Here is a 16,682-nt window from a genome sequence, read left to right on the forward strand (position 1 = left end):
TAACTAGTTTAAAGCCCTGTCAATAAGCCCTGCTAACTCCTGCCCCAAAACCCTTTTTCTTCTCTGGGACTGGTGTATCCCGCCTGTCACCAGCAAACCAGGTGTCCCATACAGCAGCCCGTGACTGAAAAACCCAAACCCCTGCCTTTGGCACCAGTCACGTAGCCATACATTAACCTGCAGAGTCTTCTTATATATCCCTTCACCCTCGCTTGCAACAGGTATGGAGGCAAACACCACTTGCGCTCCAGACCCTTTAACCAGCCGTCCCAGGGCCCTGTAGTCTCTCTTCATTGCCCTTACGTTCCTCGTAATAATTTCGTCACTGCCAACCTGAAAAACCAGCAGCGGATAGTAGTCAGACGGCTGCACCAGTTCAGAGAGTTTCTTTTTAACATCTCTAATCCGAGCCCCAGGCAGGCAGCAGACCTCCCTGTGGGGTGGATCCGGTCGACAAATGGGCCCTTCTGTTCCCCTCAGAAGGGAGTCACCCACCACAATTACTCTTCTTTTCTTCTTGGTTGGGGAAGTTCTGAGGCATGGGGGTGAGTGACAAGCCCTGGGTGACTCACTAGATAGATTTGCCTCTCCATCTCCATTCACCTGGCCCTGAATATCCAAGACCTCGTACCTGTTATTCAAGGGCAATTGGGAGGGAGGAAGGGATTGTGAGGGTTTTCGCTTACCTCTCATGTCTGCCAGTAGTAGCTGGGAGAAGCTCTTTAAAGAGACATCTCAAACCCAAAAGGCAGATCCATTTTTATTTAAGATGTTTTAGAGCTGTGGTCCATTTATTTGTCTAATGCCTTTTTGGTCATGTTTATATTTCTGCTTCTATGCTTTCCTGTCATAAATTCCAAAAGATCCCCATATGCTTTATAAAAAGAGCTTAGAAATTTTCTGTAAGTCTCTGTACTCCGTGTGTAAGGAACCTGAGGCATTTTTTGCTGGAGTGGTACCTCCAGTCACAGGGAAAGTTTGTCAGCTGGAACATGACAAGAGGTGTGTGTATGAATCTTCTTCTGTCATCAGGGATAGTTTTCTCCTACCTTGTAGTCATCTTAAATGTTTCGTATTATATTCTGAGAATACACCAAAATGTTTTGTATATATGGCCCTGAATAAAGTGGGTGATGAATGTAGCTAGATGAGTTGTTCCGGTACATTGTAACTGTGCCTTGCACTCTCTCATGAGATCGTTGCAGCTATTCCACAGTTTCATTAACAGTTTTCATGTGGGGAAAAGTGCAGTTGTCCCCTACCTAATGATGGACACTCCTGCAGGGTAAGATGGTCATATGTCATATAATATGAGTATTAGATACAGCTTACTTTAAGTCTGCTTTGGTCGATTTAGTATAAGCTAGCTGGAGTGTGGATAGATAATGAAGCATGGCTAAACTATCTTAATCACATTTGATGCTGTCTCTGATCCCTTGGTGTATTTTTAGCCCATCCCAACTGCAAAGCCATCAATCATTTGGTTATTCATCAAAATTCATCATAACTTGGGTTCTTTGGGCCTGAATTAAGTATTGCAAAAATGCTAACTAGATTTTCAGGGTTGGGGTGTTTTTGGTTTTGGTCTGGTTTTGGTTTTTTTTTTCAGGAAGCTTGATAAAATCTTTTGCTTGGGATGCCTCACTGTGATAATGTATATAAAAGCCTCCTGTATATTGACTGTATAGTTGCTTCTGAACAAATTATGAAAAGCCTCCTTACATTTTTTGGCTAGCTGGGAGCATGTCGTACAGGAGAAGAGCAGTTTCTAATTCGCAACGTGTAATGACTTTTTTATGAGATTATTTTGATACGTTGAACTCAGTAATACATTATTACTTTCACTTTCTATTTTCTCTGGCTGAATAAGGGAATATGAAATCTTTCTCTAAATTCTGGGGGTTTCTTGTGTGTTTCTTGAGCCATCTTAATTCAAAGGAAGAAGAAGAAACAGATACACCTGAACATAATTTGAAAGACAGTATGCTTGCTAGTGTTTGTTTATTAGTATGTGTAAATAATGGAGGTTAAATAGTTAATGAAGAGAACTTTCAGGATGAAGCAACCATTTGCAGCATTTTTTATATCCCGATGTACTTCAGGTTTGCATCATTTTTCCAATTCAGTTGGTCATCTGTCAAAAAAACGGGAGTGACTTGGACAATTACAGCTGTTTCACATGAAGAAATAAAGGCAATGCCTACTCTGCAGTAATGTAGAGATTTGCCTTCTGAAGGCCAGTGAGGATATTCGCTGCTCACAAGGTGGTAGGACGACTGTCACTGTGGACTACTTTACTCAAAGTGGCTGTGAGGAGGATTTTTATGCATTTCTTTGTCTCCACCCCACAAAAAGACCACCAATAATCATTGCATTTGACTGAATAGTAAAAAGCACGTGCTTTACAAATATGGATCCATAAATGAAAAAGACAATCTGGCAATATAGCAGGTTTTGGTTTTTTTTTTTTGGGGGGGTGGGTTTGGTTTTTGGTTTTGTTTTGTTTGTTTATTTTTGTTTTCAGCTGTTTAATTGCTATAGATGTGAACACCAGTAAATGGAAATAGAAATAGACCATATGAATTGTCATTGTCATGAAATACAAACCCCTACTAAAACACTGCTTTAAAGAAAAAAGACAATGGGTTTAGTTACAGGTAAAGGGGTATTTGGTTTTTTCATTGTGTAGATTACATTTTTACTTTGTATATTTGATACAGAATTAGTGTCATATGATGACCTTTCAACTTTTAAATCACTGTAATTATTCTTCAGAACTTTGGCTGTGTAGCAACGGGGCATTATAATAAGAAGTTATTTTATCTTTTGTTATCTTTTTTTGGCCATTGCCTGTTATTTGGATCAAAATATATATGCTTTTTAATCTTTAAAAACACACGCTTTATGTGTGTGTTGATAATGTGTTTAAAAGTGTGTCTGAAACCTGTAAAAATTTTAAAACATTAAGCCATCCTCCCCTAAGTCTTTGATCTCTGTTTTGACATACTGCTGTGGGTAGAACTGACCTTATATATGGACTGTGGTGTGAAATGTGGTATTGAAGTGCTGACATTAAGTTATTGCTTTCAATATTTTGTCTCTGTTGTGAAAGTTTTGCTCTTGGACACTTACATGTAAGTGATTGAGTCATTACATCACTTTGTGCCTTTGCTTTTCAACCTTTGGAAAGGACAAGTATGTTTGTCTTTCTACAGTTGTGTGCTTTGAGATTAGTGAGCAAAACTTACAGAAGTGTTACTGGTGACAGTACTAGTATTTAACTGTTTTAAAACTTTATGCAGAATAAAAATAGGTGATTAATAAAATGTGTAGAAAAGCGTAATGCTATGAAGGCAAAGCTTCTTTGTGGGAAATGTATGTTTTAAACACGTATGTTTAATCATTGTTACAGGAATACAATTAATTTCTTTTGTTATGGTGCCTATCAGGAAAAACAAATTCAGTTTTAGTTAATATCAGTTCCCAAGTCATGGAAGGGTTTTATGTTGCTTTAAACATTTCTATACGATAAAGAGTTGACATTTCTGTTTAGATTTTTAGAATGCTAATGCATATCTGTGTGCTACTGTGTGTCTATTGTTGTTATAGGTTATATGCCTGACACCTTGCTTTCACACCAATTTCAGTGACGCACGTTCTGTGTTTATGTAAATTCAACCGAGGGCCAATGTCACTGTTTCTGCTAGTTTCATATGGTGTATTGCTAAGCAACATGTGTATGAACAACAGTGTTTGCTTTCATTTTATCTCTTTCCTGTCCCACTCCAGATCCCTTCTTCCTTAAAAAGTGACACAAGTTTGAAAGGTGAACATTAGCTTGTCAGGCAAAACAGTATTTTTAGATTATACCCTATGAATGATGAAAGATGCAGTAGGTAGTGAGGATTTTGGATGCTCTTCAGTTTCATTACTTAAATATCAGTGACATTCCATTATTTTATTTTTTTTTTCCCCGTGCAAACACAGTATTTTTTCCTTTCGAAGCAATGATTCATTAAGATTTTTTTTTTACACCTCCTGGGCCACATTCATCTCGGAAAATAGTTTTGGAATACTGTTTTTCTCCTGTACACACCAATTGTATTGTATCTATACAAGGTATGGGTAAATTATAGATCTGAGTATCCATTTCAGATATTGCTAAAGACCTGTCACTCTGATACCTATATTCCTGAAGTGGGGAAAGTACAGAGTTAGAACATCACACAAATGTATATACAGAGAGAGAGAAAGACATAGACAAGTTTTCTTGTAACTGAAGTTCATAGAGCGTAAGTCCTTCTTTACATTCACATACAGCAAGTCAAATCCTGGTGCAAATTCTGGGGAGAAATAGGAAAAGAATAAGAGGCCAAGTCTTAGTCAAGAGTCTTAGTCTCTTAATGCATTTAAGCAAATGAATTACTTTGTCAGGACAAGAACTTGTCTATAGACTTCCTTAAGCTTTGATACAGGAAATAAATATGCAAGGTCATTTTAATTTTGGGTCCACATGAATCTTAATAGCTCAGTGAAGGTATAGGAGTAGCAGATATATTTTTGAGAGGTGCATTAATAGGCACGTCAAACCTTGAAGAGAACCTCAGTAGTCAACCAAGTTTGTTTGGAAAAGTGGAAGTAACAGGCATGTTTTCTTGCTTGAACTACCACTAATGCCAAAACTCAGGAAGGAGGTATGTATAATATATTCAAAGACATCCTGTCAATTTCAGTTTCATTTTTTAGGCAATAAACTTTGTTTTTTCAATATTAATTTTACTTGTACAGTACAAACTTTTCTTTCTATGAAAAGACTTTTGAAGATGTTTCGCTGGTGATTTTATGTTGTGGGAATTTCCCAAATCCTGCTTGTTTAGCTAGGTTTTTATGTGGTGTTGTGTTGTGGATACCTTGTTTAGTCTTTTCTACTTTTCTAGAGGGAATTGTTTAAGAAATTCAGGATATGAGCCATCATTACTTGTCCTACTAGATTAGGATTAGGAGCAACTGAGTATGCTGTTTACTGGTAGGTTGCCTTGTAAATCTACTGCATTTTAGATCTGTTACTCAAAATTTGAACTGTTTTCCCGGATTTCACCATGAAAATTAAAGGTATTTTACAGAACAGAAATTTGGAAATAACAGCTAAAGGTGAGCAGTAGTAAATTAATTTTCCTTTATTTAATTAAATTGGCAGACTGATGGTAGCCTTATTCCTATGTCTTTTTTTCCCATTTTTGAAGAGGAAAAAGAATGTCTTTCCCAGAATGTTTGATTACACAAAGGTGAACTCAATTATTTTTCTTGTTTGATATTCATCAATTTGCATATTAATGTTTTCAATGGAAACTAAATATGCTAATTTCACAGCTTCTTAGCAGATACCTTAATCATGAGGATATTTGTATGTTTAAAAAGAAATGAGATAAACTTCAGCAATGCTTCATAAAATTATACTGCAGGTCAGCCTGAAACTCATACCTGTTTCGGTGACCACATAGAATCATAGAATCATAGGATAGTTAGGGTTGGAAAGGACCTCAAGATCATCTAGTTCCAACCCCCCTGCCATGGACAGGGACGCCTCTCACTAAACCATCCCACACAAGGCTTCATCCAACCTGGCCTTGAACACTGCCAGTGATGGAGCACTCACAACCTCCCTGGGCAACTGATTCCAGTGTCTCACCACCCTAACAGGAAAGAATTTCCTCCTTATATCCAATTTAAACTGTTTAAGTTTTAACCCATTACCCCTTGTCCTGTCACTACAGTCCCTGACAAAGAGTCCCTCCCCAGCATCCCTATAGGCCCCCTTCAGGTACTGGAAGGCTGCTATGAGGTCTCCACGCGGCCTTCTCTTCTCTTCAGTCTGAAAAGCCCCAACTTCCTCAGCCTGTCTTCATACGGGAGGTGCTCCAGTCCCCTGATCATCCTCGTGGCCCTCCTCTGGACTTGTTCCAACAGTTCCATGTCCTTTTTATGTTGAGGACACCAGAACTGCACACAATACTCCAGGTGAGGTCTCACAAGAGCAGAGTAGAGGGGCAGGATCACCTCCTTCGACCTGCTGGTCACGCCGCTTTTGATGCGGCCCAGGATACGGTTGGCTTTCTGGGCTGCGAGCGCACACTGCTGGCTCATGTTCGTTTTCTCATCGACCAGCACCCCCAAGTCCTTCTCTGCAGGGCCGCTCTGAATCTCTTCTCTGCCCAGTCTGTAGCTGTGCCTGGGATTGCTCCGACCCAGGTGTAGGACCTTGCACTTGTCGTGGTTGAACTTCATAAGGTTGGCATCAGCCCACCTCACAAGCGTGTCAAGGTCCCTCTGGATGGCATCCCTTCCCTCCAGCATATCAACCGGACCACACAGCTTGGTGTCATCGGCAAACTTGCTGAGGGCGCACTCAATCCCACTGTCCATGTCAGCGACGAAGATGTTAAACAAGACCGGTCCCAACACCGATCCCTGAGGGACACCACTCGTTACCGGTCTCCAGCCGGACATCGAGCCATTGACCACAACTTTTTGTGTGCAGCCGTCCAGCCAGTTCTTTATCCACCGAGTGGTCCATCCATCAAATTGATATCTCTCCAATTTAGAGAGAAGGATGTCGTGTGGGACAGTGTCACACGCTTTGCACAAGTCCAGGTAGATGACGTGAACTGCTCTACCCCTGTCCGTCAGTTCCGTAGCCCCATTATAGAAGGCCACCAAATTGGTCAGGCAGGATTTCCCCTTAGTGAAGCCATGCTGGCTGTCACCAAGCACCTTGTTGTTTTTCATGTGCCTTAGCATGTTGTCCAGGAGAATGTGCTCCAAAATTTTACCAGGCACAGAGGTGAGACTGACTGTTCTGTAATTCCCCGGGTCTTCCATTTTCCCCTTCTTGAAAATGGGGGTTATATTTCCCTTTTTCCAGTCGTCGGGAACTTCACCTGACTGCCATAATTTTTCAAATGCGATGGCCAGTGGCTTAGCAACTTCATTTGCCAGCTCCTTCAGGACCCACGGATGGATTCCATCAGGTCCCACGGACTTGTGCGCGTTCAGATTTTGAAGATGGTCTCGAACCAGATCCTCTCCTACAGTGGGCCCAAGGTCTTCATTCTCACAGCCCCTGCATCTACTTTCTAAGAACTGGGTGGTGCAGTCAGAGCCTTTGCCAGTGAAGACCGAGGCGAAGAAGTCATTCAGAACCTCAGCCTTCTCCAAATCCTGTGTAGCCAGTTCTCCCGAAAGCTTCCTCAGGGGGCCTATTTTGTCCCTAGTCTGTTTTTTGTTTGCTACATACCTGTAGAATCCCTTCCTATTATCCTTAACATCCCTGGTTAGGTTTAATTCTAACTGGACCTTAGCCTTCCTAACCTGGTCCCTAGACATCTCCATAGGAATGTTAACCAGCTGTCATTGAATTTGAAGTTAACTCATAACCCATAAAAATTGATCCCTCTGACTTTTAACCCAAGTAAACAGTCAAGCAAATGTTCAGCAAGTTAGTCAGAAGGTCTTACAATCTTTTTGTATGTGTTCTTTAAAAATGTGTTCGTAAACATATTAAATGGAGGTATCCTCTTTACCTTCAATTATGATTAGATTGATAAGGACTTCAGTGCTTTTGTCTATATTAACATGGACTTAGTGTGAGGAAGGCTGCTGCTTTAGATCCGAATACATAGCATAAATTAAAAGTTTTTCCTAAGACTTCCAAAGCTGTATCTGCTCTTGTGAGGCTATTTGAATCTTTTTCTTGGTGTGAAGTTAATTTCTTCCTTGTCTGCAGAGATCTTAGTGTAATGTCAAGTTACAATAAGCTAAAATGCATGTAAGTGGTAGTACAATTAATGGGTTTCCTATCCTGGTGGAGTAGAAATGTAGCACTGTAGGCAGGTCAGCTGGAGGGTTGGGGGAATACTCAAGAAAGACACCTAAAATTATCTAGGCTTTTCCACGTAGTGATGAAAGGAAGTTAAGACCAGTGCGATTTAGATCTAAGTTAGGGTTTGCCGTAGTGGCCTATATGACTTCCAAAGTAGACACCTTCCTGGGCTGAGTCGTATCAAGTGACTCGGAACTCTCTTAAAAATAGAGACATTTTTCAGTAACTATTAGATCATAGAGCAGTTTAGTTTGAACTGCTTGCAGAATATTATTTACAGCACTTGCTGGATTCATTTGTACCACACTATCATTGTATTTAAACTTGATTAATATATCTTCTTGCATAATTTTCTTATACTATACAGTACATGCTGAATAATTACATCTGTAAGCTCATGCAGTTTAAAGCTTAGTCATTAAGTTTCATAGTCAAATTTTATAATTGTCATCCAAATGTCTAAATGATATGCATGTCATGAGGCTGCCCCACTGAGCAAAATCTAAATAAAATACATGTCATCTTGTCATTATGAACTTTGTGAAGATATTTTTCTCTTCATCTGTATTTCAATGTTAACCTGGATCTTCATGGTAATTTCAGTAACACTTTTTTCTTAAAATGAATACAACATTAAATTACACCTTTTCTTCTAAAAGAAAAAAAAAGCCCAACAACCTTAATACACCTATAATGTGATGTTGTCATTACAATAATAATAGTTCTTAAAATTAGTTGAACTTGAACTGTAGGCTAATGTCTGGAAATTAATATTTTAGAGCCCCTCAAATGGCATCTAATTCACATGTTGCTCAAAGGCATTACCAAGACGGACTGATATCAAATGATCTCTTGGAGCTAAATTAGTATTTAAAAATCACATTTCCTATATAGTTTCTTTACAGGAATAGGAATAATTTAATTTTTCAGTAAGATAATTTGATGAGGTGAATGTCCTTTTCCAGACCAGATTTCAATTAAGACTTAATACTTTTTAAAAGCATATTCAGCAGAAATAAGTACAGTTTGCAATATATACTGTTTCAACCCATTTCTATGAGCAGATCTAAGGTTTTTATTCTCTAATCATATGTTTAGGAGATTGGCTATATAGTAGATTTTTTAGCTTTCCAGATGCTCAAACAATACTCTTTAAGTACAGTATCCATAGATTATCCCCAGAATGCTGTAGATTAGCTATTTTAAGATTTGAATTGTGAATAAAAGCTGGAGAAAAAGCAACAGCAGTTGCAAATATCTTGTCTCAATTAGCTCATTTAAAATATATTTATAAGTGAAAGAGACAAAGTAGGCAGTGTCTGCATGTAACACTGTTACTTCATTAATATTTTATATACATATGTGTGTGCCTATAAATAAAAGCTTTATGTGAATTCTGTCAACAACAAAGAGTATCTAAATCAGAGGCCATTTTTGTTTGTTTATTTCACTAGAAGGGCAGTACAAGTTGTTATCACCAAGGACTGATTAGCAAATTTTGGACAATAATGAACATAGTTAAATTTTAAGTAGAACTTCTTTCTGCTTGTTCAGATACTCAACATTTTACAGTTTTGGCAGATAGGTTGCTTCACTGCCAGTTGGAACATTATTTTTAATTTGCTTTCATTTAGTAATTGTAACTCTTCCATAAGTATCTTTTATTGACTAATTTGTAACATGTAATTGTTAGTCCTTAAAAAAAAAAAAAAACAAACTTTTATTTTAATTTCAGATAATTGCCATAAAATGTTTTTCCTGTTAACAGTATTTGCTGGCTCTGTGTCTTGTTGAGTGATCTGATTTAGCTATAAATCAAACACAGTTCAAAGCTGTGTGCTTTCCTTCTTCAAATATTTAGGTTGAAGAAATACTTAAGTTTATTAAATAGCTTTTCTGGTGAAAGGCATTTGCCTCCAAACAGTAAGTTGCACAGATAATATAATGAGAAATCAATAGAGTTCTGATAAGTTCTATACACAGATTAAAGGTAACTCAAACTAGATTTTTAATGGCTTATGTCTGAATTGCTAACAGTCCAAAGTGATGCAAACCTTACTTTCATTGTAGGATCTATTCAAACTGCAGTTGAGTATGTTTCAAAACAGGTTTTAAAATAAAAAAAAAAACCACAACAAAAAATTCTTCCACTCCTCCATCATACATGGTCAAAAAATGCTCCATATGTTACTACATTATTACAGCCTTGCTAAATGCAAGAAGCTTTTGAGTGGGTTCCTGCAGAACATGATGGTTCCAGTACATTTCAGATTGATAGCAGAGCAAATTTGCAGGCAGAAAAGAACCAGTGCATGTAAACGCAGAAGAGTCAAGTAACACTGTTATATTAAAATTTTATCCTTCTCTAGTGACAAAGAAGACATGAAAAATTTGTTAATTTGATTTAACTGATCATATGATTTCAAAATCATTACTGGTTATTTGTTGCCAGTATTGTTAACAATATTTGGTGTTTATTTTTCCTGATAGATTTTTATTTCATAGAATTACGGAACAGCCCAGGTTGGAAGCAACCTCAAAAGATCATCTCGTCCAACCTTTTGTGGGCAGGGAAGCCTGGATAAAATAATCTAGCACTCTGTCCAGTTACATCTCACATTCTTCCAGTGATGGGAACTCTGACACATCCCTGGGGAGGTTGTTACAGCAATTGATTACTCTGTGTAGAAAGCACATATTGAGGTGGAACCTCTGCCTCTGCAGCTGTGTACATGTTGCCCCTTGTCTTCCCAGTGACTGCTTGTGAAGAAGGAGCTGCTGACCTCTTTGCAGCCACCCTGTAAGAACTGGAATACTTGTTAAGTATTGGAGAATACATATATGTGAGTATGAAGTAGTACTTTTAATATTTTTGCCTGTGTTGGTTTAGAGAATTTCCACGTAAGTATGTGGAACACTGCAAAATATATACATATAAAAATACTAAAATCTCCAAACAAAAAAGTGAGTTAAGACATTTATGCTGCTTCTAATTTAAGATTATGTAATATCCCCATCCTGCAAACTAACCTTCACTGTTTGTTGAGCAGTCTAGCATTTTCATAGCTGCAGTTACTGGAATTGATGATATAGGTATATTTGTATTGTCAACCTATAAACCAAATGTCTTTATAACTTGTAGCAGTTACAGGCTTCTGATGGCTAAAACATCACATCCAGCACAGACCATGTGTTAAATGTACAGAGGAATTAGAGGCAATGAAGTGTCAATGGACCATTGATATCCACCTGAAGAGTATTTAAGAAAAAATAAAATATTTGTGTTATTTTTTCATAATTCACATTTCCCTAATATGAAAACATTTTTTGCTCTCCATTGTTTGCTTAGAATAAGAGTGTTACCACTGCTGGGATTATAGCACCATTCTTGTTGCAGATAACTCACTTAAAATGCACATGGATTGATTAAACTACTGAAGTGCCTTGAGCGCTGACTTCCAACTGTGCATTTTCTGATTGCTGCTTGCAGTGTATGCTGGGAAGTTCACTCAGACGTTTGGTATTGCGCTGCTCAATACTAATTGTGTAACAAAAATGGTAATGGAGAAAAATGTGCTTAATGTTCTCAGGTGTTGAATGGGCTTTTGAAGAAAAAGGAAAAACCTGGCATTACTGCGTGGTTCATAGTGTGTACTTTCTGAATAAACACTGGCTATATAACTAATAACACAAACTACACAGTTTATTGAATCTTGTCATGGCTAATTTTTTCCTCAGTTTTGCCTACTAAAGGTAATTTTTTAGAAGACCTTGTGAGATTTTTGTATTTTTATATATTTTGTGTATTTTTTTTAAAGGAATGATCTTCTTTGCACCCTTACTTGTTTAATAAAGGATTACCAACTTGACAGCAATTTCTAGAGGATAAGCATTAGTTATTTTTAAAATGAATTATTACAGTAAAATTGGAAATTGCAGAGGGAATCCCATTAAAGATTATCAGATTTTCCCAGTAAGTGCAAATTGCGTGGCTGGTATGTTGTATGGATGACTGTTAATAAATGATACCAGATAGCATTCTTACGGGGGAAAAAGATGTGTTAATGAGGCCAATGTGTTAGCTGTTGAAGTTACTAAATCTGCTGCTGACTGGGCACTACATCTCAGATGTAATGAGTACTTTGCGTTAAACAGCTCTGCATTATTTATTAGAATCTTTCAACCAGAAAGCTAGATCGCGTTCTTTGCTGATGGGAGAAAAGCAACTGTAATCCATGAGCTAGATACTGGTAGATGGAAAGTCAAGAAATTATTAGGCCTTAAATGTAAGAAGAATTGAATTCACTGAGTTAATTTTCAGCACTGGTTCAGAGTTACTGATTACAAGTATCGACAGTTTATATAAATATGGATTATGATGCAAAATTGGAGAGAGTTGTAGGTGGAGAAAATGAAAAGTATTTCTTTATTCTGTGGTATGTTTCTTTATAGGTGTGGTTTGCTTCCAGTTCAGAATTTTCTGGCTTCTTGTTTTTCACACTGCAAAGAGAAATTTGATGCAAACAGACTTTTTTTTCTTTAATAAAATTCAGCTCTTGATTAGGGTCGCTCTTTTGAAATGTGAACTATTCCTTCCCAACATTTAGTTGGGTTTTTTGTGTTTTATTTTATTTTATTTTATTTTATTTTATTTTATTTTATTTTATTTTTATTTTATTTTATTTTGTTTTGTTTTGTTTTGTTTTATTTTAATAACATTCTCAGTAGTATTACTGAATGAAAAAAATGTAAACATAAGATCTGGTAGCTATTCCATGACAATTTTTACTTATACATGTATTTAATAATGAAGTTAGAGTAATTTGAGTTAGTGTTTTGTTCAATTCAAGAACTGTTTCTTCAGCCCTCTTGCTAGGAAATGGCTGGCAGTATAGTTCAGGTTTCTTCATTAGTCATAAAGAAATTAGATTGCAAATGTAGTTGCTAATGAGAGACATTAGCTAATGAGGACAAAACCCCAAACCTTTCCTATAGTGTTCATAATGGCTTAAAATTCTTGTACCTAAAAATGAGTTTGAGACTAGCAGGATTTCAGTAAAATTTCCAGATTAGTAGATGAATTTATTGGAGGAAATCAGCATTTACTACTGTCTCTAGCAAGCTTAAAACCGCAGAATGAAAGATGACTCTGATTTCACTGAGGCTTCGATATCATACCTTTCAACTTTCGAGCCTGCCAGGGTGTGTGATAGAAGCCATCAAAATGTGTGAAAAATGACCCAAAAGTGGAACTGTTATTTGCAGTTATCAATACAAACTGTTATTGTGCCATAATTGACAGATGGTTTTTCACTCTAATATCTGTTTTTAAGGATATTTTTACACTGATTTAGACAAGAGTTGTGTTGTGGGTTGTGAGGGGGTTTGGTGGTGTGGGTTTTTTTTTTGCTTTTGTTCGGTTTTGGGTTGTTATTTTTGTTTTTTTTTTTAAAGTGAAAACGAGGAATTAATGGAGGAATTGTACTGCAGAAAAACTGTGGGAATGTAGAAACAAACTGAAATTTGTTACTTGAGTTGGGCTGCACTAGGGCCAAAACACAGGCTTTCCAACCCCCTGAAAGCCCTGATGAGTATCAGCTGGCTGTTTTGGTGTGAAATGTATTTTTCTTCCTGTAAAATAAGATTTGAGGTTTATTCTGCTGCAGAGAGAATACTTGAGAGTTCATAAAGCTGGATAAAGTGAAAACTGATTCCTTTCTAATTTCATTGACACACACATTTGGTTAAAGCACTGGGTTCAGCCGTGACAGTCTACTGTTAAAGTGACTTCACCCAGTTATTCCCTCCTCACCAGTCATTCTCTTTGAATGAATTAATGTTGATGGTAATTATAGCTCTGCCTGAATACTGGCATTAAAATTAATGTATTCTTAGAAAGTTCTTGGTTTCATACAGGTCACATCTGGTTTTCCTAAAGTGTACAACTTCCAGTTATCTGGACAGAACATAGATTTCTCTAATTTGATATAATTTCTACTTGATTTTTCTCAGAACATTATTTAAACTAAATTAGATTTTCTTGATTGAAAATCAACGTTACACTTTGTTGCTTGAGAACAGCAGTAACCAGATGTTTGTGATACAGAAAAGATGTGCAGCTAATAGGATGGTGTATGTTAAGGCAGGCTGGCCCTGTTATGAAAACTGTTGTGTTTCAGTGTTGTTGTTTGGGGGACCTGTATAAATGGCACTGTTTCTGTAGTAACTTAGTATCTCTGTAGATGCTTTTCTGGTGTTAATTACAGCAGAATTCTCCTATGAGAAGAAGCATTTAGGTGACTCACTTAAAGCATCTTCAGTATCACTATGAGCAAGGCTTCCTTCTAATGGTTCAAAATGCAGGAAGCTATGTTGGCTGAGGAAACTGTGCTGGTGGTGCATTTCTCTGGTGAAATGGTGATGGGATTAAAGAGACTAGTGATAGGATGAGGACCTACCTGCATCTGGAGCTGGAGGTTCCATCTGCCATAGTCTTTTTGTGGAGAATAGAAGAAAATTGATCTCAAGAGATGCTAAATGAGGTAAAATGATAGGAACCAGGTCAGGAAGGGCAGCTATTTGAAAGCAATCTGAGAAGCAGAAGCAGAAAGGAAGTTGTGTGAGATGAGAATAAGGCGTCGAGAAATGTTAAGCTAGTATGCAAATGCATGAAGTACAAATAAATGAAGAGCTCTGAATATAAATGCTTACTTTTTGTCTGGGAGGCAAGTCATGTTAGGTTGGGGGGGTGAGGGGCAAAACTGCACACACACACAAAAATGGAAGTAGGGAGGGATAAGAGGCATGAAAGCAAACCGTTTCGGAATACTGACTTGTGCCCCCTTCCTTCTGTACTCCGCATGCTCACAACTCTGTTTTCTTTCTCATGTGTCCTTCTTGGATAATTGCTGGTCCAAAGTAGTTCATATGCAGATATCTCCTCAGGCACTGTTGCGTGTCAGTACAGACATTTCTGGAATTAGTGTAGGAAATTAATTCATCCGTCTGTATTCTAAATCTGCAGATTTGCTTACTCCCAGTGGGTTTCGGGGAATTTCCTCGGCATTTGCTGTAGTGTGTGTTGGTGATAACTGCACGGACCAACACATGCTACCAACTTGAAGTTGTTACACACAACTTTGCCTGAAATTAAATAGAAAACTATCACCAAAAGTGTTTAGTGTTTTTTTTTTTCCAATGTATACATCCTTCTTTTTCCCTCTTTTCATTTTTATTGACTTGAACCCATTAAAGAATTAATACTTGGGACTGTCACAGGAGTTTGCGTGTCTCCTGTCTGTTGCTATAACTGTTTCTGTCATAATCTTAACAATACAAAATTATACAAAATTTGCTAGTTTGCAAGAGTTCTCAGAGCCTCTGCCATGGGATAACAGTGAGTTTGGTATTAAAAGAAACAACAAGCCTCAGAATAACTTGTTTATGATCCTAGTACCACTTCCTGCCCTTGCATGCATTAAATTTTCTTTTTCTTTTTTTATATACTGTGGGTTGTTTTGGCTTTTTTTTTTTTCTTCTCTGTTTTATATATGTGACAGGGAACTGCTGGAGCCTTTGTACAGGGATTAAAAGAGTGATAAAAGCAAAAGTCAAACATGTAACTGCTTTATGTAAACCAGAGTTTTAATATGATGAGCAGCAATACCTAGCCTTTAGGCATAAATGTTCAGCTTCTGAGAGCTTCAGCACCAGGTACTAATGTGGGCATTCATACCCACTGCCCTTTCCTGTAGCGATTCCCTGTAACTTACTTACTTTATTAAAGATATCAACTCTAATCTGACAGCGTTTGCAATCTGCCAAAGTGTAAAACTGTCACAAGATACATTTACATTTATAGCAGAATCTGCATAGCTGTACAGGAGGTGAAAAGAAATCAATACAGACCTATGTCAGTGAAGATGGGATATTGTGTACAAAAACTGGCAAAACAGTTTTTTTGGGCTGTCCTTGGTGCCAGATGAGAAATGGAAAATTTTATGGCGAAACAAATGACAACATTTTGAGTCAGTTTAATATAGGACAGGCAGTAAATTAGCCACTCATGCATTGAAAGCTTATAGTAAATTGACATTAATCACTGTCTGGAACATGTTGCTAAGTTGTCATTCTCTTTCAGAGGCTTCTTATTTTTCATGGTGACCATGCTTCTTCAAAGCTTTGATTTAAATAAAGCTTTGGTCTCTTGTTGTAACACTTGAAGATAATCAAGCAAGTGGAAAAATCCCAAACAATTTAATGAAATATGAAGATCAGATTTGTGGTATGGTGGGGTTTGTTGTTTTGTTTGTGTGTTGTTTTGGGAGGTTTTTTTTTTGTTTGTTTTAGTTTTGTGGGGGTGTTTTGTTTTTTTTTCCTGACACCTTCACTAAAGATAAAACTGCTATTTTAGTCATGTAAACTAATAAAGAAGTTAATTGATAATGCATTTGCTTCAAAATAAAGGTTAGTATAAGCTCTTTGTATTCTATATGTAAGTCTTTTGTGAAATAATGTCTAAGGACAAAAATGTCGAGGGCATCTGAAGCAAGCGCAGTATTGTGCCCTTTTTTGTGATGTAGGAGTTAAAGAGCAACTTCAATGACATGCTAAATCGCAGATAGTTTATTATATTTCCAACCATCTGTTTTGCTCAGTGTGGATTGGCAAAGATGAAAGAACCATTCTCTGGATTTTTGGTTTTCCTTCTCTATGCTTGCGTTTGGAAAGATGCTACCATTTAGTATTATTTAGAGCCTCATGAAATATTCCAGTGATACTCATAAAACATTGGAGAAGGTGA

The 16,682-nt window shown here is 37.3% G+C and overlaps 1 protein-coding gene across 4 annotated transcripts in view; it reads left to right on the forward strand.

Annotated features, from left to right (window-relative positions):
* The window catches only part of PRKD1 (protein kinase D1), a 138,817-nt gene that overhangs the window by 27,829 nt on the left and 94,306 nt on the right, over positions 1-16,682 (forward strand). Inside the window, exon 2 of one of the 4 annotated variants that reach the window (XM_065686491.1) lies at positions 10,634-10,722. The exons of the other annotated variants lie outside the window; for them this stretch is intronic. The gene's annotated coding sequence lies outside the window, so the exon portion shown is untranslated. The remainder of the gene's footprint in view (positions 1-10,633; positions 10,723-16,682) is intronic. 4 annotated transcript variants of the gene reach the window in all.

Source organism: Lathamus discolor, chromosome 6, assembly GCF_037157495.1.
Source record: "Lathamus discolor isolate bLatDis1 chromosome 6, bLatDis1.hap1, whole genome shotgun sequence".
Lineage (NCBI taxonomy): Eukaryota > Metazoa > Chordata > Aves > Psittaciformes > Psittacidae > Lathamus > Lathamus discolor.